This window comes from Lynx canadensis, chromosome A1, assembly GCF_007474595.2.
Source record: "Lynx canadensis isolate LIC74 chromosome A1, mLynCan4.pri.v2, whole genome shotgun sequence".
In the NCBI taxonomy this organism is placed as follows: Eukaryota; Metazoa; Chordata; class Mammalia; order Carnivora; family Felidae; genus Lynx; species Lynx canadensis.
Window position 1 is genome coordinate 127,709,665 of NC_044303.2, and position 24,579 is coordinate 127,734,243.

Below are 24,579 nucleotides of genomic sequence, written 5' to 3' on the forward strand. Positions count from 1 at the left end.
TTTTGGAGAAAAGGTTTTTAAGATTCATAGTTAATTTTTCAAATTCTAAAGTAAAACTAATAAAGGTGCATAATATATACATATGTCTTTCTATAAGAGAAAAATATATCCTTATATTGAAAATCTTGAATTTTATTTAAGATGGAGTATTTTAAAATACTATCCTGTTTCACATTTGAAAGACCTGCCTTTTAGAAATCACAAATCATTATGAAAATACCAAAAGTGCTACTATTAACTATTTTCAGCTTTCTTTTTCAGAATTCTCCACCAATTTTTGTGCATAGATATTTAAATCAATAAATAGTTTCTATGGCTTGACTTAATATTATCACTCATGCCAATTATATTGTATGGTATCAGAGAGATGTGAGGTGGGGAACAGATGGGAAACAATAAAGAAAGTAAAGTGTTTTGAGAAGAGATTAAGGTCTAATCAGTTTTTTCCCCTGACAATGATTAAGGTATTTGCTATGAGGCAACCGGTTATTGTAAAATAAAAAAACAAACTCCTAACATACCACACTACATAGTATTTAATAAAAGCATCTCTGTAAAACAATGAACAGTCCCATCAGGGTCAAAATGTATGCCAATTGCAAAGCCACTAGGTATGTGTGCACATGCACATACATGAGAGCTTGCATGCACATGTGACCGAATATTGAGCCTTCATCCCTCAAACCTTTTAACTGAGCAAGCCTGTATATAACACCAGATCGTACCACTGGTACAAACCTTAACAATAAATGCTACTTAAGAGGCAGGAATGAGCCAATATAAGCGTTTCAGAATAACTATCAGGAGCCTTAACTGAGACACAGAGAACTGAAAAATGGAGGGAGAAGGGCTTTGCCTGACACTTTCCCTCTCCCCCAATCTTTACATCATTGGTTTTCTTGGCCTTTAAAGAGAAGTATAAACATAGCTTTTGTTTGTTTGTTTGTTTGATTTTGTTGCAAAAAAATGTAAAGAGAGCACACAGTGGTGAATAGAGTGAACCAGAGTGAACGGAGAACAGTACATGATATTCCCTATCAGAAATTTTACAATTTTTTTAAATGGGGCAGATACAGAATGTTCTGAAGACTCGGGTTTTTATAACTTTTAAGGCCCTAGTGGATTTGTTGTGTGGCATTTCACATTTGTTGTGCTAAGTTACTGGATTTGGGCTGGTTTTTGACATCCTTGTCCGAAGTGTTACTTTTTATAAAGAGCCACATAGCAGGGTTTTTGTTCTGTTTTAGTTTCACTTTGCTTTTTTTTTGGGGGGGGGGGGGCATAAAAATTCCTGCTGATTTCCACCACCTAGAAATCTCTGTTTATAATATAATTTGGTCTCCATAGCTGTTTCTATGAACATTAGTCAGTTATTTGATTTTTTATAATTGATGTCATCAATTATTCTGTCATTAAATACAGATCTTTAATACCATTTTAATGCTATTTATAGTATATTGTTATAATTAATCCTGTATTTGGGCACTTAACAGAATTCTTACTTTTCCTTCCGAAATGATACTGTGGTGAACATATTTGTAGCATATACCTTGGCTAATTTATCTGAACACACCCTGAAGTTAATTTATTACAGGGGAGAGAAAGCCTTGTGTTTTGGGAAGATAACTGGTGTTTTAGAGTGATAGTAATTGGTGGTAGAAATCTGGGGAGAGATTGATCAGGGAAAAGAGACTAAAGACTGAGAAGCCTGTAACTTAAACTCAGGCAGTGGCAACAAAAGCACAGATGAAGAACCTAGAAAAGATATTTGGAAGGTGAAATCAACAGGATGTGGAGAATGATCCATATGGGGTAGAAGAAAGGTTTCAGGAGAGAGAGGGGTCAAGGGTGACCTGAAGGCTTGTAGCTTGAACAACTGGGGAGTAGATAATGAGTTCCAAATTGACCATGCTGAGTTTGAGGTGCCTTCAAGGCATCCTGGTAGAAACGGTCACTGGGCAGGCATAGGTAGAACCGTGATGGAATCCCAGGGTAGAGACCTGCTCAAATCTATACAAACACGGTAACATCTAGTTTTATTTCATGATACTTGCACTGCTATCACATGCCCATCTGCATGTTCCTATTACCTTCTTCTTTCACCCCCCAAATTTTAAAGACACAATGTGTGTAAATGTCCTTGGCTGTTATCCAAAGTCACTGAATTTGATGTCACAGCTATTTTGTTTTTTTGCATCAATACTTTGACCTTAAAGAGCAGCTTCAGTTTTACTATAGAGTTTACTGATTGAGGAATGAAAAGATAGTTATAGATTTAAAACAAGAGTGCATACAGAACAAAAAGAGAAAAAAACATTATTGGAAAGAAACAAAAGTAGTGTTATATTTTGAAAAATATTTATACATGCACTAGGATATTTGATTTTTACCATAACCTTAGAAGGTGTACAAGTTTTTATCACTAATTTACAGAAATGAGGAAACTGAGGTTCTGAAAAAGCTAAACACTTTATCCTCTTGTTTGACAGCTTGTAAATGTCAAAGTTGAGACTTGAACTCTGTGCCGGAGTTCTTCCCCCTATCTTTCACCTGCATCAAATACATTTTTCGTTACTCTCTATTCCTTCTCTTTCTCTTCTCCTCCTCCTTCTAATCAAGATACTTTGATTTAGTTGTCAATTCACAGTTTATCTCACTCTTTTTAAATATCTGCTTATTATTTACTTCGAGAGAGAGAGAGAGAAAGAGAGAGAGAGAGAATATCAAGCAGCCTCCGTGCTAGGAGCCCCATGTGGGGCTCAATCTCATGAACCTTGAGATCACGATCTGAGTTGAAATCAAGAGCCAGATGCTTAACCGACTGAGCCACCCAGTTGCCCCAAAGTTTACCTCATTCTTAAGGCAAAGAAGTTTTCACGTCCTTTAAGGAAAATGTATACAAAGGTCTCCGTGCTGCATAGACACGCAGTGCACCACACCTTCAGGCAGCTCCCAGTCTGAAGCTTCAGTGTGCTACCTCACTGGGGTAGGGGGTGAGCCCTGGTAGACCCACGGCCCTGTGTACATACCTGGCATCTCTTCTAGTAATCTGTTCTTCTAGTACACTCTTCAGTCATCTCCACTCCATAAATTCTGCCTTATAGGTTTGATTGCTACTCAAGCTCATACTTATTTTTCAAGTCATTCAATTGTTACCTCTTCCACGAAAAAGAAAGATTTTTAAGTATACCTCTTTCTCCATACTGAAATCTCTAAAAACTTATCATAAGGTCATTATCATTCTTTAACTACATTGTTCAAGTTTAAAGCAATCCTGTATCTCTTTCTCTCTTGCTTTCCCTGCCTCAATTCCAGAGATTTATAGACTATAATTATCACACAATGCTACTCAGAAGTCCTATTGGTTTTTCAGTTTTTTTGTAGACTGAGTCTAATCTGGAAGCTTTTATTTTACTGGTTCGATTTCCTTAATCTGAAAGGTGAAAGTTACTTTCCTTGGGTTCCCAAGTGATTTTAGAAAGCCATCATAACTGTGACAGGAGAAATCTAACCAAGATAACACAAAAACTATTCTGATCAAATTCAATTTTTACTTTAGGCTGCAAGCAGTTTATTGAATGCCTGCTGCCACTTTTTATTTTTAAATAACAGCGTTACTGAGACACAACAAAGACAATAAACTGCACATATTTAAAGTATACAACTTGACAGGTTTTGACATATGTATATACCTGTGAAAACATCACCACAAGCAAGGCAATGAATATGTCCATCACTCTCAAGACCTTCCTTGCATTACTTCTGAACCCCTTCTGTCCCTTCCACCCTTGCCCTCTCTTTGCAGACAACCTCTGAGACACGTCACAGTCAGCCATCAAATCCTCTCCATTTTTTCCATAAACTCAATTTTGTTTTAATGAAAACCACAGCAAGATTCCTTTAAAATGTGACAAAATTATCTTGGGAGGGGGAACTTTTAATATGAGTTGTTACAAGTTAGAAAATAAAAAGACGAACATGCCAATATGAAACCAGGCAAAATCCATCAGCAAAGAATGCCTCATAGCACAAAATGGCTGAGAAACAAGTTGAAATCTAAGTAACAATCAAATAAATGCCAATTAAACTAACAGAGTTACTAATTTGTATTAATCCTTTTGATAAAAATTTAAAAGATAAGATAATTCAAAGGGTTTGATGTGCTTTTGAAAGCAGACACTAATATATTGCTGGAAAAAAGTGCAGATTTTTGGAGGGTGATTTTGGCTGTAGCCATTTTTTGGCTACATCACACCTATACTTATAGTAACATGGCTATACTATATTAAAAGCCACTTGTTTAAAAATTAATATTAAGAAAATAAACAGTGAACAATATCAACAAGTTAGGAGAAACATAACTGTGTGTCATTAGCAAATTGATTAAATGCACATGGTTCATCCATACAATGAAATAGAAGCCATTTAAATGGCCGAGCTTGGGGCGCCTGGGTGGCGCAGTCGGTTAGGCGTCCGACTTCAGCCAGGTCATGATCTCGCGGTCCGGGAGTTCGAGCCCCGCGTCAGGCTCTGGGCTGCTGGCTCAGAGCCTGGAGCCTGTTTCCGATTCTGTGTCTCCCTCTCTCTCTGCCCCTCCCCCATTCATGCTCTGTCTCTCTCTGTCCCAAAAAAATAAATAAATGTTGAAAAAAAAAATTAAAAAAATAAAATAAAAATAAATAAATGGCCAAGCTTATCTGTATGGACTAAGATGGAAAGAAAAAGAGTAAAAGAGAAAAGGAAATATACACAGAATGGTTTTTTGTATGGAAAAATACTCATAGTGTATTGTGCATGCATAGATACAACTGTGGAAAATAACTATATGACATTTAACAGAAGTCCTCTCTGAGAGTGGGAGTAAAAGCACAATGTTCACTACACACACACACACACACATATATATATACACACACATATATACATGTACTTTATAAATATATACGTTTATATATAATTTTACTGAGAAGTATTTACTACTTGCATAGTTTAAAATATTTTCACCTATCAGTATGTATAATATGTTCTTATATTTTTCAATATTCTATAAACATCTAGATAAGAAAGTTCTAAAAAAAACCTACACAATGTTGACAGTCATTTCTAATTACAGGAAATATTTTTTAAAGTTTATTTATTTTAAATAAAGAGAGAGAGAGAGAGAGAGAGACAGTGTGAGTGGGGGAGGGGCAGAAAGAGGAAAAGAGAGAATCCAAAAAGGTTCTGCACTGTCAGCACAGAACCCTATGCAGGGTTTGAACCCACACACTGTGAGATCATGACCTGAGCCAAAACCAAGAGCCAGATGCTTAGTTGAATGAGCCACCCAGATGCCCCTATGGGAAATATTTTTAACAATTTTTGTTAATCTGGGCTTTTCTAATGTTTTCTTACAATGATTTATTAAAATGTGTAACAAAATTCTTCTAATAAGCTTCCTCTGTTTAAGAAAAATCAATAGAACAAAAGAAATAATCTCTATAATGCTCTTTCCAGATGCTGACCATAACAATCAAATATATATGGTCACTGGGGAGATTTCTGCTTCCTGCCAAGATGGAGTAAAAGCAGCCAGGTTTACACCTCCTCATGAAAGAATTGCAAAACTAGACAAAATATATGAAACAACCATTTTCAGACATTAGGCAACAGATCGCACAGCACAGGACAGTGAGCACAGAAAAGGAAAATACATCAAGCGAGTCTCATGATTGCCCCAGCTTTCTGTCTACAGAGAGTTTCTAGGCCTCAACACAGAGACGCAAACCCAGCCAGAGCCTGCCAGCATCCCTAAACTGAGGAGAGAGCCAGGAGTCTGAGGAGGTCAAAGTAGATAGTTTGCAGAGCAGAGTGATGTAAGAGAGAGACAGCAGCACATACAGAGACCTTGGGACATTTGCCTTAGCTTCCCTTGAGTCTTCATGTAAGCATTGATCAGCTTTAGGAAGGTAGGGTTTCTAGAAAAGGGCAGGAGTCAGGGATGGCAAAAGGGAAAGAGGAAATTTTAGGGGTGATTGCTATGAGTTTCATGATCACTGTCACTAACGGAATCAATGCTATCTATTGGCTCAACAGAATCTTTTTCTTTTTGTGCAAATTTAACAAGGAGCCTATCAAATGACACTTGCTTTTGCCTCCTTTTAAGGATTTTGTTGAAATGTGACAGTGCATTGACAATCACTCACAATCTGGCAGAGTGACTGAGAGGGAGGGATGGAGGGAGGGAGAGAAGAATCACTGGGTCACTTGTGATCATGTTAAATACAGTGTCACATACTTCTAGTATTATAAGACATCGCTTATTAATCAAGTAAAAATTTATTAGAAATTTTTGTTTGTCTTGCAATATACTCGCAGAACAAGTTACTTGCATATGGTATGTGGTTTTATCTCAGTGGAGCTCTTAAAATAAATTTGTAAAGAAAAAATACACAGTGAAAAATGAATTGATGGAATAAGGTATTGCTAAAATGAATGCTTTTGTATGCACAATACAACTTAGCATTAATTTATATATCTTCATGTTATCCAGTGATACTGTAAATAAAGCAAGTGAGGATGCTATCAAAATATCTATATACTTTGCATCCAGATATAGCAAATTACTTTGAAATGTCTTGGTGGTTTTCCCTACTGGATCAAAGTTTTCCTAACATGTGACTATTTAATTGTGACTTATCATGCTAAGAAACCATAATTCACTAAAAACACAAAAGGTCATAAGCTAGAGTGTACCTTCCACCTCCTCCCATAATACTGGTAACACCTAGTGTCTTTAGAAGACATGTCAATGTTCTAAACTCCAAAGGGAAAGAATTCTATGTCAAAATAGGTATAATCATGCATGGGGTAGAGTCTAGGGAATTACAACAAGCCTTGGGTTAACTGAACATTAAGAACCATTCTTTGACTAGGACTTGGGTAGGAAAGCAGGAAAGCTATGTGACTATATCATAGGGAGCTGGTCTGAGCTGTATCTACATTGTGTTGCATGTTCCCTGAATCAGCAAATTATCAGTGGGACAAATTTATCTATATTGACTGCTCTTCACCAAATTATGCAGGTAAAATAGTATCTTGGCAGCCAGCTGTGTGGATTTGGGGTACTGCATCGGTCTCAGTAATGTATTATTGATCTACAGTTAAAGTGATCTGAAGGTCAAACTTCTAGGATTTCTCTGTCTCACATTCTGAATCAATTGTTGTCTTTTAGGAATGGCTATATTAGAGGCTCCTGAGTCATCTTTAGCCAGAACAACAGGAACAAACCTGGTGTTGCAGTATGTGGGCTGTAAATGCAACAAAATTAGCGCCTCTATATTTTGCCTTGCAGATTGTTCCCGAATTATGGCCCCGGAGTCATGCTGCATTGTTCCCTTGAAGTTTCTATATTGAGAGAGAATTTAAATAGCCCATTTGTTTACATTGAAACTTAGTCCATACGTTCTCATCACCATTCATTTTGTGTTTTTTGGATGAACAATACTGCCTATTAATATGTAAGTTTACAGGGAATTTTTATTTCTTATGTCTGTCTATGTATGTGCGTGTGTGTTTGTGTTTTAACCAGAGAATGGTGGATTTTCAGCTTCTTGCCGACTAAACTGGAAAACCTAAAGAACAAGCCAGATCGTAAATAGCATATTCTACTCCCTGAATTGGATTTCCATCCCATTATCACACAATACCATTTGTGCTTTAAAATAAACCAAGGGGAACAATTCACATAAAAGGTATTACTTCTTACTATGCAGGTCCCCCTACTGGGAAACAAATGAATGTTTAAAGCCTACCAGAGCCCAACCATCTTCCCTCTCAAAAGATTATGCTATTCAATGACTGGGGTGACTTTAAAAAGTAGTATAATAGGCAAAATATTGGCTGTCAAACTTCTAAGAAGGAGAATGCATAAAAAGAACTTCTATGAAATATCTGAGAAGTGGTGGCTAAACTCTAGGAAAAATATAACTATTTTTGTGTAACAGGCCAACGTCTGTATTTCCTCAGGCAAGCCAATTTGCTGTGGTCTAGAAATTTTACAATCCACCATAGAGTCAGGTTTGTCATGAAGCTAGGAAGCTTAACCCACAGCCTCTTTCCAAGGCACTGGGAATGGCTCTAACACTGGGGAGACGCACTCAGATGATTTGGGAATTTTACCAAAGCAAGATATTTCAACTGCAGTAGTTTAAAACTAACGTCTGCTTGCTAGTTTTCGCACTGCTGGCTTTCCCTTAGGTTGGGTGGTACTGACTGACGATGGGCCTTTTTGGGATCTGGCTAATTAGAAGTTGAATTAAAGGCACATTTAGTTTTGGTTTGGTGGGATTATTATTTAGTAGTTCTCAGTTTCTTCCACATATCCTTGGGTGGCTTTCGAGAACACTCCCGCTGACCACAGCGCCAGCTCACAGGGCACTGCAGCATTGAAGGAGCAGGACCCGAGACCACACTGGGACACGAACCTGCTCAGAGCTCCAGGTACCACATGTCTGTGCGCAGTGGAGGAGACACAATGTTTAAAATGTAGAAAGCCAGGAGCTGGTCTTTGAAAGTTTTTCCAAATTTTATGGCTCAAAAATGAATGACATTTAACAGAGGTTTTCACAAATTTTGCCACAGTCTCAAGAATATAAATGAAATGGGGTGCCTGGGTGTCTCCGTGGGTTAAGTATCCAACTTTGGCTCAAGTCTCGCCAGTTCCCAAGTTTGAGCCCTGTGTCAGGCTCTGTGCTGACAGCTCAGAGCCTGGAGCCGGCTTCAGATTCTGTCTCTCTCTCTCTCTCTCTCTCTCTCTCTCTCTCTGCCCCTCCCCCACTTGTACTTTGTCTCTGTCTCTGTCTCTCTCTCTCTCTCTCTCAAAAAAAGCAAAACAAAACATGAAAAATATATATGAACGAAACAATAATAAATGAGACACTTGATATGAATTTTCTAAAGCACCAATAATAAAATATTAGATTGTAATCAACCATGCTAGGAGAAAGACTGCATTATCTTTTTATTCTCTACATAGAGTAATGAATGGTCATATGAAAAGGCAATCAGAAAATAAACAGCCAAAAACTATAAACCGCCCCTCCTGATCCCAGACACAAAATCACAGAAGTGTGTCTGGCAATTCATTTTGTTTTTAATTAAGGTATTTTTATTTTTTAAAAAAATGTTTTTTAATGTTTATTTATTTTTGAGACAGAGAGAGAGACAGAGCATGAACGGGGGAGGGTCAGAGAGAGGGAGACAGAATCTGAAACAGGCTCCAGGCTCTGAGCTGTCAGCACGGAGCCCGACTCGGGGCTCAAACTCATGGACCGCGAAATCATGACCTGAGCCGAAGTCGGCCGCTTAACCGACTGAACCACCCAGGTGCCCCTAATTAAGGTAATTTTATACATCTCGTGATGCCTGTGTTTGTCAGCTTTATTAAATTTGTAAGTTGTTGTGATTCCTTTTTTCATTCTAAATAAGTGTTCAATTGTTGCCTCATGTTGTATACATTTCTCTCAAAGTGGGATCCCCGAGTTGTATAATACATCAGATGCAACAAAACCTGAACCTGCCCCTTGTCAACCACAGTAGCCACCTTGGGATATGAAAAGGTAACTTCCTTTACATTATGACTAAGCGATACTGTGAATATGAATCTATTTGTTAAACTCCAAATTGTGATATTAAGCATTTTTAGGGACTGATTCTAGTGGTCACCCAGGAATATACCAGGCTTAATCCTACTGCCAAACTAAAAATAAATAAATCTATTACAATTAGAAGACTGCCCTTTTCCTGATGGCACCAAAATTAAAAATATATATATATTCCTCATAGTAGGTTTTGAACTTGATCTACCTTATAAGTGTTGGTTTTATATGCATAGTGCTCCAGCAATTTTTTTTTAAACTTTATATAAAAAATACAAAGTTTATGTTCTCAGTGTATAGTAATGTGTTTCGACAATTCCTTGGTTAACTATTCACAAACATGTATAAACAAGGATTGACACTGTGATGGGCTTTGCACATTCCTTAGCAAAACTGATAAATCAATATACTTCACAAATCCATCATAATTGTTCAGCTCCATAACCCTTTGTACAAAATGTACATGGTTCAGTATCTCTACAGCCTTCAAGATGAAATGGAACTTCCATCAAATTCAGCAAATTCTATTTATCACACATGACAAAAGATGTTACTACAGAGCTGGTATTACAGATCATTTTTGTGTAATCATTTATGTGTTAACATTGGTAAACTAAGTAAGTCACGGATTTAAGAAGTACAGCATAGGGAATACAGTCGTTAAGGTGATAATATTGTATGGTGACTCACTGATCACAGTGAATATTAAGTAATATATAGGACTGTCAAATCACTATGCTGTACGCTTGAAACTAATATAATACTGCATGTCAACTATATTCAATAATAAAAATAAAAATAAATAATTTTCTAAAAATTAAAAAATAAAACAAGAAAAAATATGTTGCTAAATTAAGGTTAATATTTTTAAAAAACACTAATAAAACTTTGATCTTTATCTAATAATAGGATTATTATTTTTTAAACTATAAACCTAGATATGCTGAATAGCTGTATGCTTCATGATATTATTTCCTATCTTTCATTGTGTACCATTTGTACATATACATTTTTAATTTATTTTTGAAGTTGGAGATTTTCAAAACTTTTGGAAAGATAAGAAAAATAGTGATTTCAAATATACCTATTCTGGTATAAATATACTAGTAAATATACCTGCATCTGCCTATTTACAGGTATATTTATACAGGTAGTTACACACTTTAACAAATTAAAATTTGGGACACATGGGTAGCTCTGTCAGTTAAGTGTCTCTTAATTTCAGCTCAGGGCATGACCTCCCGGTTCCTGAGTTCAAGCCCCACCTCAGGCTCTGTGCTGACAGTATGAAGCCTACTTGAGATTGTTTCTCTCCCTCTCTCTCTCTCTCTTTCTCCCTCTCTCTCAAAACAAATAAATAAACTTAAAAAAATAAAGAATTAAAATTTGTCCTAAGATATATCTTCTTCCATTTCAATAATATGTGTAGGACATAACTACAGATAAGACTTAAGAAGTTTGGAGGTTGAGAATTTACAGAGAAAAATATTTTTAAATATTTTTAATTATGAAAATTCTTGAAGAAAGCATTCCAAAGAAAAAGTGTATATCATAAAATTATATAAATGTATTCACATTAAGGAACTCAATATTCTACAAATAGAAATTTGAATACAAATTAGTTTAGGAAATAATTTTGCCTTAAAAGATCAGTGAATGGAGTTATTAAACACATAACTTATTAATATAAGTTTATTTTTACAACTCTTCTTAGGAAGAGATATATGTAAACTGACGTACAACTAAATCAGAGATTTTCAACCTGGAATCACTACCCTGTAATGGAAACATGGATATGATTCCAGTAGCACCTGTCCGCCTAAAATTAAAAGCCAGCTCTCCGAGTGGTCTTATGTATCTGTATAGTTACCAAGAGAATATTGACAGATCTCATTAGATTCTTAGAGGATTCCAGAACCCCTAAAAGAGTAAAAAACATAAACCTAGCCTATTCTATTTTCCAAATGGAATAGAGTGTTTTCACTGGGAGAAACAAAGAAAAAATAGTTCTCATTGCGATAGTGATGGTCCAATCACACCCACACATCAAAAGACAGGGTGAAAAACAAATCCAAGGAAGATCTGATAATTTCAAGGAGCAAAGTGTTCAAGAGACATATTCAGTGAACAATTCCCAAAGTGCTCATGTGTGAGCAATGTGAAAACCCTAAAAATACTGTTCTGTGACATCACAAAAGTTCTTCAAAATATTAGACTAAAACACAGAGTCTTTTTCCAAGTCAGTCTCAATTATGATTATGTTACTCCTATGTTTTTAGAATCATTGCACAATATTAAATACTCTTTGAGTCACTGAATATTAATTCTATGCATATGAGCTTTTGCATCCATTAAAATATAAAAGACAATGCTTATTCATCTGTTTTAAGGTTATGAAAACTACCTTCAATAAGACTGACAAATAGAGCTAGCGACAGCAACATTTGGATCAACACTGACAGCAAGACTTTCTGTGAAGTTTGCTGGCCAACTTGTATCAGAGGTGCAGCAAGATGAGACTATGAAATTTTCCACTAGAGGAATTACTGAAGCAGCTTGGACATCTAACCCCAAACAGAAAAGTTTTAATGAAGGAGATTATGGCTGCATTCAGTTGTATTTGCAAAGTTAGGAGAGATGATTAGAATTATTTTGTATGTTTCCACTGACATGCCTTGTATCAAGACTAGGAGGTGTTAGAGCACAAGACTTGAGCACAAAGACTACTTTTCTCAAAAGAAGTCTTCTACAACAAGGAAAGGGCTTATCTTTGTGAGTTGACTTTCTCTCCTGACAAGGCAATTTAGGGATCAGGAATGTTCTGAGATGGATTTCTATACCGAGTGGGAAGTTGGATTCTTACATGTAGGGAATCCTTGTCTGTACTTAAATTGTGTGGTTCTATGATATATTAAGAAAAATTGCTTGCCATCCAGAGTACACAGCCTGGTGATAAGGCATTGGCTGAAGGAACACCCTTAGACAGCTACAAGTGAAACCTAAAGTGAGGTCAAGGAACACAGAGGTTAGTTGTGCACAAAACCCAGAATTTTACCTCTTGTTGCATTGGTGAATTTTTAACCACAGCTCAATTACATTCTTCTCTGAGAAGATATAAGATTAAACCTCTTCAAGGCAAAAGCATTATAGAAACCCAAAGCATTCTCTCACTTTGGAAATGCACCTGCACGTAGAAGCCTGAGCAAAGGGAGGAATCAGAGGTGATAAGGAAAAAGACGTAAGCAGGGGCAGAGTGGCAAATGGCCTTCAAGATAAGGATAAGTAATTTGAAATTGGTTAGGGAAGTAAAAGGGAGCCAGTAGAAGGAATCCAAACGATGAGTAATGGAAGATTAGAAGATTAGAAAAGCAAGGTACATTACCTGGGGCGGGGAGCGGGGCGGGCGGGTAGGATTTTGGAATGATTACAGAGTATAATGGCCAGAGAGGAGATTAGAGAATTGAGATAGGAAATCAAAAGACAAGGATGGAGAGACATACTCCTGAAGCAGGAGTAATACCTCCATTAGGATCAAGGAAGGCAGTTTGTAAACAAGACCCAGGCCTTAACTGAAGCTTGGGCATTACACAGCACTGATCAGAGAAATGGCATATACATGTGCCATTTGCTAGACATCATCTATCAGGGAATGTTTGTTGCATAAATGAAGAAAAATCGAGTTCTATGCTTACATACAACAAAAAATTAAAATCAACACTTTGCAAAACAAAAATTGACCATTAAATTAGAAAGTATTGATAGTTTATGCTACAGTTTCTTTTAAAGAACTGCTTAGACTTTTATCTATAGGTAAAAGAAGAGCAACAATTCTCAAAGTCTAAATCTGAAAACAAAACGTCTTTGAATTTGTTTCCAATGTACAGGAGGTTTATGAGAAAAATACACTCAAGCTAACATTGCAAATAACAGGTAACTTTAAACAGAAAAAAAAATCCAGTACCTCTCCCTGACCTTTTCAAGCCAGATTCAGCAGTTGGATTATTATTGTATTTATTTATTTATTTATTTATTTATTTATTTATTTATTTAGAGTGAGCATGTGTGAGCAGGAGTAAGGGGAAGAGAAGCAGAGAGAGAGAGAGAGAGAGAGAGAGAGAGAGAGAGAGAGAGAATCTTAAGCAGGCTCCATACCCAGTGTTGAATACAATGTGGGTCTTGCTATCTGACCTGAAATCAAAAGTCAGATGCCCAGCCAACTGAGCCACCCAGGTGCCCCTACAATCCGATTAATCTTTCCTTACATGTTTGCAGAACTAAGATGAATGAATAAGAAGAATGGTTCCATTTAAAACATCTTTTCCCTTTTTGTAAGTCTAACACAGTTGTCGATAAAACAACTATGCTTTTAGTCACAGAAAAGCTTAAGAAGCTGCTCTCATTCTCCTATTATTTTGGTTAATGCAAACTATATCTGGAGAAAACGAATTCCAGTAGTTAATGGCATAAGGTAGCTGAAAATGGAGAACTCCATGCCTTGAATTATCTCTGTGTGACTCTGCTGTGCTGTAGAGCCTGTAACAAGTTATCCTCAACTGACTGAGGCGTGATCTTCAAAGAAAGCCATAGAAATCCTGACAGACTCCAAAGACATTAGCCAATATCTATTCTTAAGCGCCATGTAAGCGGCTCTTCCAAGTCTTTTAAAAATATGTAATTAAAGACAACTTCAAGCATATAAGAAGCCTTCTGCTTGGTAGTTTCTGTACTGTGTTTAATGGTAGAGTTGTTTGATTGTAATGTTTGCTAAAAATCAGTACTTAATAAGCAAGATCACTTTGTTTCCAATTCGATATAGTGATTTTATATATCATTTACTAGCTTCTCTACCATTTGATATTGTTTGGATGCTTCAAAAGCCATGCAACAGCTAAATAAATACCCCCCCCCAAAGTAAAAAGTCAACCAAACCAAAACTCAGCCCAGATGAGTATGCTGCCGTTTTTTATAAAGTGTTATATTTATACACTGTATAACAAACTTTTATTTCATAAAAAAAGTGGTTAAATGAGAACAAGATATGTCAAATCAAGATACTATTTTATTTTTTATCAACTTTCATTACAGATAAGAACGATCCTAGAAACGACAGTGGGCAATGAATAAATGCGCTTTTTTTTCTTTTTAAAAAATTTAAGTTTCTTTCTTTTTGAGAGAGAGAGACAGACAGAGACAGAGTGCAAGCAGGGGAGGAGCAGAAAGAGAGGGAGACACAGAATCCAAAACAAGCTCCAGGCTCTGAGTTCTCAGCACAGAACCCAACACAGGGCTCAAATTCACTAACCTCAAGATCATGACCTGAGCCGAAGTCTTCACTTATGCGACTAGGCCACTGAAGCAGCCCTCTTTTAATACAAAAGAAAAAAGTAATTTTATCTGGACCTTCCTTCTGACATCCGGCTGTCAGGATGTTAGCTAGTATCATGCAGATAGGGACTATGACAAGAAGTACTTAGATCATCAGATATAGTAACTAACTTTTCCATGGAATACAATTATGGTTGTTGAGTAATAACAAACTCATGTGTTGACATGAAAAGAATAGGTGCATTTATGATGACTGAGAGCCTTGTCCTATAAAGTACTTTTGGGCAAACACTAGATTGGGAGAGAGAAAGGAGAAAGGGATAAAGGAAGCAAGGAAACTGTCTATATGGCATTTCTCAGTGCCTGCCAGTTGCAAAATAGCTCGCCATTTGCAGTGGATGATGTGAGGATAACCCCTTCAGGAATGAATGACTCATCTTCCTAGGTTCGGGAAGTGCTGTCAGCTGTCAGCCCACTTTGCAAATTGCCTCAGCTAAAGAGGGGCACCTTGTTCAAACATTTAGTACCAAGTCAACAAGACGGTACAAAGGCCCAGCTCCAGAGTTGTTTAGGGTAACTGTGAAGGGCTGGGGGCACCTGGTGGCTGAGTCAGTTAAGCATCCGACTTCTGCTCAGGTCATGATCTCATGGTTCATGGGTTCAAGCTCCACATTGGGCTTGCTGCTGTCAGTGCAGAGCCTGTTTTGGATCCTCTGCCCCCTCCCTCTGCCCCTCACCTGTGTTGTCTCTCAATTTCTCCCTCTTTCTCTTTCTCTCAAAAAAAAAAAAAAAAAAAAAAAAAGAGAGAAAAAAAAAAAGAAAAAGAAAAGATAACTATGAAGAAAAAGAAAACTCTGAAGGGCCAACCCGGCTTCAGAACTCTCTATTGGGTCTGCTGAGGCCTGCTTAGCAACTGTATTACAGACCAACTTTTTCTTCTCCCTCCTCCCCTGATTCTGCTTTCTTCCCTCTCCTCCCAGAGGTGGTAGTCAAGACTCTTAGAGTCTGCTTCTCAGGAAATCCAGTCTGTGAATGAATCACATTAAGAATACCCACTTAGTCCCTGCTTCTGACCATTCATTCTTTGTAAGAGTTTACTATTTAAACTGAGCCCCTGAATAAATGAACTCTAGACATGTCCAGTTCTCCATATTTTCCCTTATGTACATCTCTGCTGATATATCACCTATGCATTCACACATACCAGCAGAGATTCTTTGCTTGAACAATAGGTTTGTGTTGCCTGCTCAGGTTATGTAGTGATAAGTACATAAAATAGGCTAAGATAGAGCTTTCCCCATGCAAAACAAATAAAACTCTTATAACAAATATTGATAACTATATAAAATAGGTATCAACAGTAATATAATCGAGAGGTGTGCATTTCACTGTGGCATTTTTAACTTCCTTATTATTGTGCATTTGTTTGATAGTAGAGATCTCAAACTTTATTGCCTACCCATTTTTTTTTCTCCCCAGAAAAGCAATTATAAACCTTGACTCTTCAACCATTCTTCAAATCTCTAGACTTCCATCAATTTGAGGTCAGGAAATACTCATTTAAATACAGAAATTCAGATCTACTTCTATGTTCATTTTTTTTAAAAAAATCCGTTGTGGAAACTGTCAGAAATATAAATGGTTGACAAACAAGAGATGCTGTTTTCCCTTATTTGTTAAGCCGTGATTTGCTCATGCCCAGGAAGCTAACTTAGATAGTATTCCATGATATATAAATACCACTTATCTGACTCTGCTTATTCAAAACAAATTCATGGATATTTAATAATAGTAATTAGAATTGAAGTGTCACATTCTAGAAACATTTCACTGAAAAAAAGACACTTTATAGAAATATCAGTTTTTAAAACTGAAAGATATAATCCCACATTTCAAAACTGAAGCCAACAAAATACATCCATTGGTTAGGTTCCCATGGCTGCATATTGAGCTGACTATTCTTTAATTAAATGTTAAGCCAAAAAAAAAAAAAAAAAGGAGTGGGGGGGGGTCTTAAAGGCAGTGATTAAATATGAGAATGTAATGGGAGTATACATTCTGTTCCTGAGAGATCATCTGAAACTACAGTGAATGTGCTATTTGTTGTAAGGAGGTGGAGCAGTGTAGAAATGGTAAAGACTATAGGTAGAACATACCACTCTATAGGAGTGGAAATGGAATTAGAAGTCACAGAAATAGAAGAGAATGAGGGAGGGGCACCTGGGTGGCTCAGTCGGTTAAGCATCCGACTTCGGTTCAGGTCATGATCTCGCAGTTTGTGAGTTCGAGACCCACGTTGGGCTCTGTGCTGACAGCTCAGAGCCTGGAGCCTGCTTTGGATTCTGTGTCTCCTTCTCTCTCTGCCCCTCCCCAACTTGTGCTCTGTCTCTATCAAAAATAAATAAAATATTAAAGAAGAAGAAGAAGAAGAAGAAGAAGAAGAAGAAGAAGAAGAAGAAGAAGAAGAAGAATGAGGGAGTTCATATATACAAATCCTTCCTATTAGTAATTCGGCCACCGAGGATTCACTCCAACACTGCACTTACCCTAATCTTGTCTAAGAAAATGCTTCAAAATCACGGAAGCAAAGAAAAGTTCCTTCAAAAGTACATGCAACTATAATTCTTCTAAATTAATTTATCACAATAGCAATGTATGGGGAAAAGAGTTCAAGAGGAATGGAGAGGGAGGAAGAAAAAAAAAATGACTGTCCTCACAATGCATTTCTCAAAGCCTGCTGGTTCCAGAATGGAATATATTATCATACAGTAAAAAGTTGAGGGGTACTCATCTATTCACTACCACTGGTCATCCAGTCTTGACAAAAGCATCAGTTTCCAGGCAAGCTTTGTAGTTTGGAATGCTTTGTTAATAAAACCATCTCTTATTCTGTCTGTGTTTGCCAATTTGTATCAAGTAAGCTCATGACTGGCTCCTCTCAGAACTATTGGTAGAGTCATTGGGGAGGGTTCACTACATAGGAAAATTGTTCTGTATTTTTTAACAGTTTTATCAAGACATAATTCAAGTACCACACAATTCACCCACTTAAAATATACATTTCAATGGCTTTTAGTACATTCACAGACTTGTACACCCATCAGCATAGTTTTAGGACACTTTCATTATTCCCAAAAAGAAATCTTTCACTCCATAGACATCAATCTCCAATCCCCCATGCTCCCTCCAGCACTATATAACCACTAATATACTTCTTATATCTGTAAGTTTGTCTATTATAGGTCTTTCATATAAGTGGAATCATGTAATATGACATTCTGGCTTCTTTCACTTAGTATGTTTCCCAAGTTCATCCATGCAATAGCATGTATTAGTAGTAAATAAATTTTGTTGTTAAATAATATTCCATTATGTGGATAACATATTTGTTTATCCATTCATCAGTTAATGGACATTTGGACTATTTCCACTTTTTGGCTATCATGAACAATGTTGCTATGAACATTCATTTACAAGTTGTGAGAACATATGCTTTCAATTCTTCAGGGTATATACCTAGAAGCATAATTTATAGATCACATGTTACCTCTGTGTTTAATCATTTAAGGACTGGCTGTGTTCTATATCATTTCCAAATTCTTCTAATATGATACAGTTTGCTGCCCCATGTCTTAGCCCAAAGCTCTGAGTTAAAATGGCCTTGGCTGTTCCAAAAATTAACACGGTAAGTGCTTAATATCCTAGACATTCACTAGATGTGGAATTGGAACAGCCTAAGTCTTCCTCATCCAACATACCATATATTATCAATAAATATTAAGTTTAAAAATTCCTTGAGGATAGAAGCATATAATGATAGATTTCTTATAACAGTACCCTGAATGTTATGTATTTGTTTTGGACTTTCAATATAAAACACTTCGGAAAAATAATGTCACCACTAATAAAAATGGGCAGTATCTTACATTTATGTAGTATTCTAAAGTTTATCAATAACTTTAACCTGAACATTATTCGTTTAACCCTCATGACATTTAAGTTAAAAATTCTCCTCTTGCAGAGATGAGAAAACCATCAAATTCAAATAGGCTAAGCAGCTTCCAAATATTAAATAGCTAGTGACAGAGCTGGGTAGGACTTGATCCCAAGACTCCAAAGTTCAAGTGTAAATACTTTCCATTATAATTATTTTAGTAAAAGAACTCCAAGCTATGCCCGTTTGTCCAATCTCCTCTTTTGCCTTTCTTGTCTACATCCCCTACCTCCCACACATCACACATAATACTGAAACCACATGCTCAGTTCACACACATGCATACACAACACACATACACATGCACCACACACACCACAAACACATATATACATACCTCACATTCACCCCGCACACACCAACACCTCACAAACACACAGAAGAAAGATGCTCCCCCATACACGCTCCACAGTATCATACACACAAAAGTTTCATGCACACGCCATTCAATATATACCCATACACACAGACCTCACTCACAATGATACCTAACACATACATGCAAGCAACTCTCACACACACGAACACAGATCACAAGGCTGTAGGCCAAGTTCCCTGGAGAAAGGACACACTGTGCCAAGGGGACCTGCTGCACTCCCTCTTGATCTTTCTTCCTCCAGGGCTGCCCAGGTAAGCAGAGTCCAGGTGTGCAATCTCTCTTGCCAGAAAGTACCACTGAAGTCCATGTGTCATGGGTGACAAGAAAGCAATTAGAGCTAAAAATTTGGATATGGGCTCTAGGGACAGAAGACATCCCCCCTCAGACCAAAACTGTATGTGGGATGCATCGGAAGATGCATTAGAGATTTATTAAACTTCTATACCTCGGTGTCTTTATTATGATAACAAGAGGACCTATCTCCTACAGCTGTTGTAAGGCATAGGTGCAAATACTCTGCATAAAATTCTAAAGACAGAGTAAGGGCTAAATAAATGGCAGCTACTGCTACTATTATAATTATTTTCATCCCCACAAAATACATACTTAAAATTATAGTTGCAATATACATTTTCTATTTTTTCCCCTCTCTTGCCAATAAGTGGACCTTTTCATCACCAAAAACTTAAGGATGTGCCTGTTTAAAGCTCAAATTAATCTATAACACTAAACAGGTGAAAGTTTTAGATTAAATTTCTATTGAAAAATATATTTTATCATTTACTTCCTAAAACATAATTGCAACTTTATTTTTTTATCTGATGTATATATTATATGGGGTACATAAATGGTATAATACACATGTTATATAATATATACCATCTAATTATTTAACTCAATGATGAGGATTGAGATTTGTGTGCTGATCTACTTGTATTTAGATTCATCCAGAATATTACTCAGTAAAATCTTCTTCCTTCTTCATACTGGTTTACCCACATGTCTTTAGGTCATAACAGCAGATTTATAAAGCAAATATAAAGATAAATCTTCTTCATGACAAATAATGCTAAAACACTGTGTGTGTTACAATAAGGCTTTTTCTGAATCATACTTGTATTATATAATCATTTTCTAACATACAGCAATCTAAATTTAATCAGTGTCTGTGTTACTCCCCTTTGCAAATTAATATAGCCCTTATAATGACAAACATAAAAATATCTGAATTACTTTATTACTTTAAAATGCACATTGGCTTTTACACCCCCCCCCCCAAGTATCCTTATAAACAGGTTTAGGGGAAATTTTAAATTATTCTTTCCTATATTATTCTTTGCTGTATCATCCTTTGCTATATTATTCTGAATAACTGTTGAGGTAGAATCAACACATAAGAAAAATAATTACAAATACCACTTATTAAAAATAAAACAAAAATACCACCTCTTGTTCGTTTACTCTATGCCAGGTATAATAGTAATCAGTTTTTAAATACATCATATGATTTAGTCCTTAACAAATTAAAAATTCCAGGGCGCTGGAATTCTCAGTTCTGCTGAATTTAAACCCCGAGCTTTGAGACTCTCTACTTTCTATCAACTACCTAAGAGCCCAAAGTGGATGGCAAGGTTTTCAAATGGGCCACTTGGTGTTTGATATTGCCTGAATGACTCCACTGGTTCATAATTACAATGCCAAGGCCAAAGATTCTCTTTTACTGCATGGTTTACAAACTTTTTTTTTTTTTTTAGAAAATGTTGATGCTTCTTCAATATTTTAGGGCCAGCCCTCACTGTACACTCAAAAGCTACAAACTCCAGGGGAGATCTCGATGCTAGGAAAGGATGGGTTTGAATAAAAGCAAGTTTTGCAAATTTCAAATATATGTCTGATGGGGGGAAATTGATTAGAGTGAATCACTTAGGTGGATGAACAAACTTACTGGTTCCTCCTTGGCAAACATAAAGTATATGCTATCTTGGTCTTTCTTTTTGAGAACTAGAAGAGAATCTGTAACAGGGGAAAGAAAGCCCTAAAAAATGACCATGTCTCACAAAAGTTGAAAGAAGCAGGCAGAAAATATCTCTAAAGCTAAGCAGTTAGGATCAGAGTGTCAGTAAAGAGAAGTGACTAACTGCATTTTGAATTCTTCTGAAACCAGCTGAATGGGGAAAACTATGACAAAAACCAAAACCACAAGTGAGAAATGCTTTTATTCTCCAAGTGTAAATTCTAGGCCTCCCTAGTAGTAATGTTATAAGGGAAGGGATTGAGAGTCTTAACAGGTAAGGAGTCTGAAAGACAGGCTATTCAAAAATATTCTTTTTACTTAGTACTTTGTTCTAACTATGTCCCTCATCTGACAGTGTTCAACTATATTAACATCTGTATCAAATTGCCTAAAGAGTTTTAACCATATTGGAATAACTCCTTTATTATAATGACCCTTTCTCACCCATCAAAGGATGAGCCTTCTCTTCTAGTGTATACAACATGGTCTGAACCACACTGTGCATCCTTGGGTTCCATATGCATCAAGAGATAGGTAGAGAGAAGACTCCCTGTCCCTTGCAAGTGTCTCATAACAACTAGATATTTAAAAAGAAACCAAAACAATGAATCATGTCAATAACATCTGGAAAAAAAAGCAGGAAAAAAACCCAATGAAATAATAATCTTTCATTTCAAACCAAGACATATATGAGAGAGAGAGAGAGAGAGAGAGAGAGAGAGAGAGGAGATAAATAAAGGTAGTTGTTTTAAGTATAGTTTCCATAAACACAAATGAAAACTCTGAAAAGATAAAATTTTATCTGAAGTCCAAAGGAAAAATGACTTCTGTGTACCAAACACTGGACAGAAAGACTTCATTAGAATAAAGTACAATCACCTCCAAAACCACTTACTTTTATTTATTTTTTTCTGCCTCAAGGACAAATGACCATGAGAACTCTTTTCCCTTTTTCTAATTTCTTCTTTCCAAAAGCAATTTATTCTCTAAAATTAAACAGCCACCAGACTAGAGAACAGGTCCTATTTTAGGGTAACTGAAACCGATTGTATATTTGCCTCTTTAAAAAATTAGTGCTGTGACTGAATTCCTATCAGGCTTTGTGTTCTAGGATGTCTGGAATCCAAACTTCAAGGATGGAGAATGCTACCCAGGAAAAAAGATACTAAATTGGGCTAGAAGGTTACTTTATATTTTGATGTATAGATTTAATTTAACGAAAGCTAGACAATCAGCAAGGTTGAATACATGAATTATTGAATAGGTCACATGGTCACATGCATGGGACAAAAGCTGCCAAAACAGTATTCAAAGCAAGTTCTCATAAATTTTGAGTATTGTAACCACATCCACACTGCAAATACGTATTTTAAAAGATGTCACTTATTATTTCTTCAAGCTTAAATCCACCACTCTAAGATCATAATGCCTAGAGTAACCCCTGCTGGCCAGTCTACTTTATGGCTAGCACTGAAGGATACAGGAGAAAGGAGCACTTCACTGACACAATTGTACCCACAGGAGACAGAAGACTGTTCCAACACTGCATTCAGGTGCAATATTATTACCTATTTTCTTTTTTTGTCACCTAGCTTCTGCAATGATCCTCCTGAGGGTCTTAGCATGTTTCGCCTTTATGAAGTCAAGTTTTAATACACGTATTAGAAATGTAAAATTGCTGGCAATATAAATAATGTTTAAAAATCAACAGATAAAATTAATTTGCTCAAACTAAATAGCTTTTCCTTAGAATTTATTTCTGAAGAGGTAAAATTTCCCAATGATGTTCGAAAACTTCATTATCTGCTCCAAGTTAAGAGGCAAGACAAGGCAAAGAATGAATTCAGTGAGGGTCTGTCATCACAGTGCTAATTTACATGGCAAAAATGAACGAGAGGTAAGATAAGCAACATGTTGACATATCCAGCTCACACACCCTGCATTTTGTCTACCTGCAAAGTGGCATGTACGACTCTGTGTTTTGCATAAACAACATGCAAATGCCCCTCTTTATTGCATGCTCTGGTTGCCAGTAACTGACTTGTACTTTCTGAGCAAAACTTCAGTAAATAAACTCATACATAAGGGATTTACCATGCAAGCCCATTAGCTTTCTGTATCAAGATATCCAGAAATGCAGCAGCACCCAGAGTCTAGAATAAATCACACGTACAGCTATATTATTCTCACTTCTTCCTGGCTCACTATATCTCTCTTGCCTTCCTTTTACATCTGTAAAAATCAGATTAAAATGAACTGTGGGTGGTTCATTTTAGATAAGAAGATGCAAAGGAGCAGTGTAGTACAGGAGAAAGCAGGGAGCTGGGGATAGGCATTTTGGCTCTTCCGTCTGCTCAGGGCTGCTCTATTTATAAACATTACAAACTGTGGTAGATCGCATTATTGTTCCCAACAATTCACTCCTCTCTCTGTAAGAACATTTGCTGACTGAACCCCTAAGCCTTCTGGTAGAGGAGATAGATACACTGCTTTGCCCTGTTGTCTGGTTGGCCACGAACTTGTTTGGCTCAATGAAAAGTGAGTAGAAGGGACAGTATGTCATTTCAGAGGAAAAACTCCAGGAAGCATCACGTGCTTATACCAGCCTCTTGCTCTTTTCCCTCTACCACAAGAACAGCGTGCCCCATGTAGGGGTCATTCCTTTAGCATGCATCCCAGAATGAGAAGACACATGGGGCAGAAGAGCCCACTAGCTATCACCAACGTGTAATAAAACAAGAGATTCAAGTCTGGAATTTTCAGTCACTGAGATTGGTCACTGCTTGTCATTATAGCAAAGCTGAGTGCTACATAATTCTTTATCTAACTCTAAGAAAGATTAACAGAAGAATAGCACTGGCTTAAGGGACCTGCTTCGTCTCTCCAGTAACTTTCATTTTCTTTGGGCATTAGATTGAGAGTCCATCAGGCTTGGTTTGGTGGCTTGATGACAGCAACAGTAGCAATGCAATGATTATCGACTCTCCCGCTGTTCCCTGTAGAAAGTTTCACTGAACCCTGCCCTCCACTTTTTTTTTCAAGGAATCTAATGGTCCAGCCCACTGAATTAATGGGAAAAACAAGAAAATACTTCACAAAGAATTATTCTACATCATTTCAGGAGAAATCCTGGGCAATTCAAATTTGTCTTTGAAAATCTTACCTGTCAATGGATAAGGTACAGAAGGAGAAAGAACAGGTATATGCAACATCTGGACATCATTTTGTT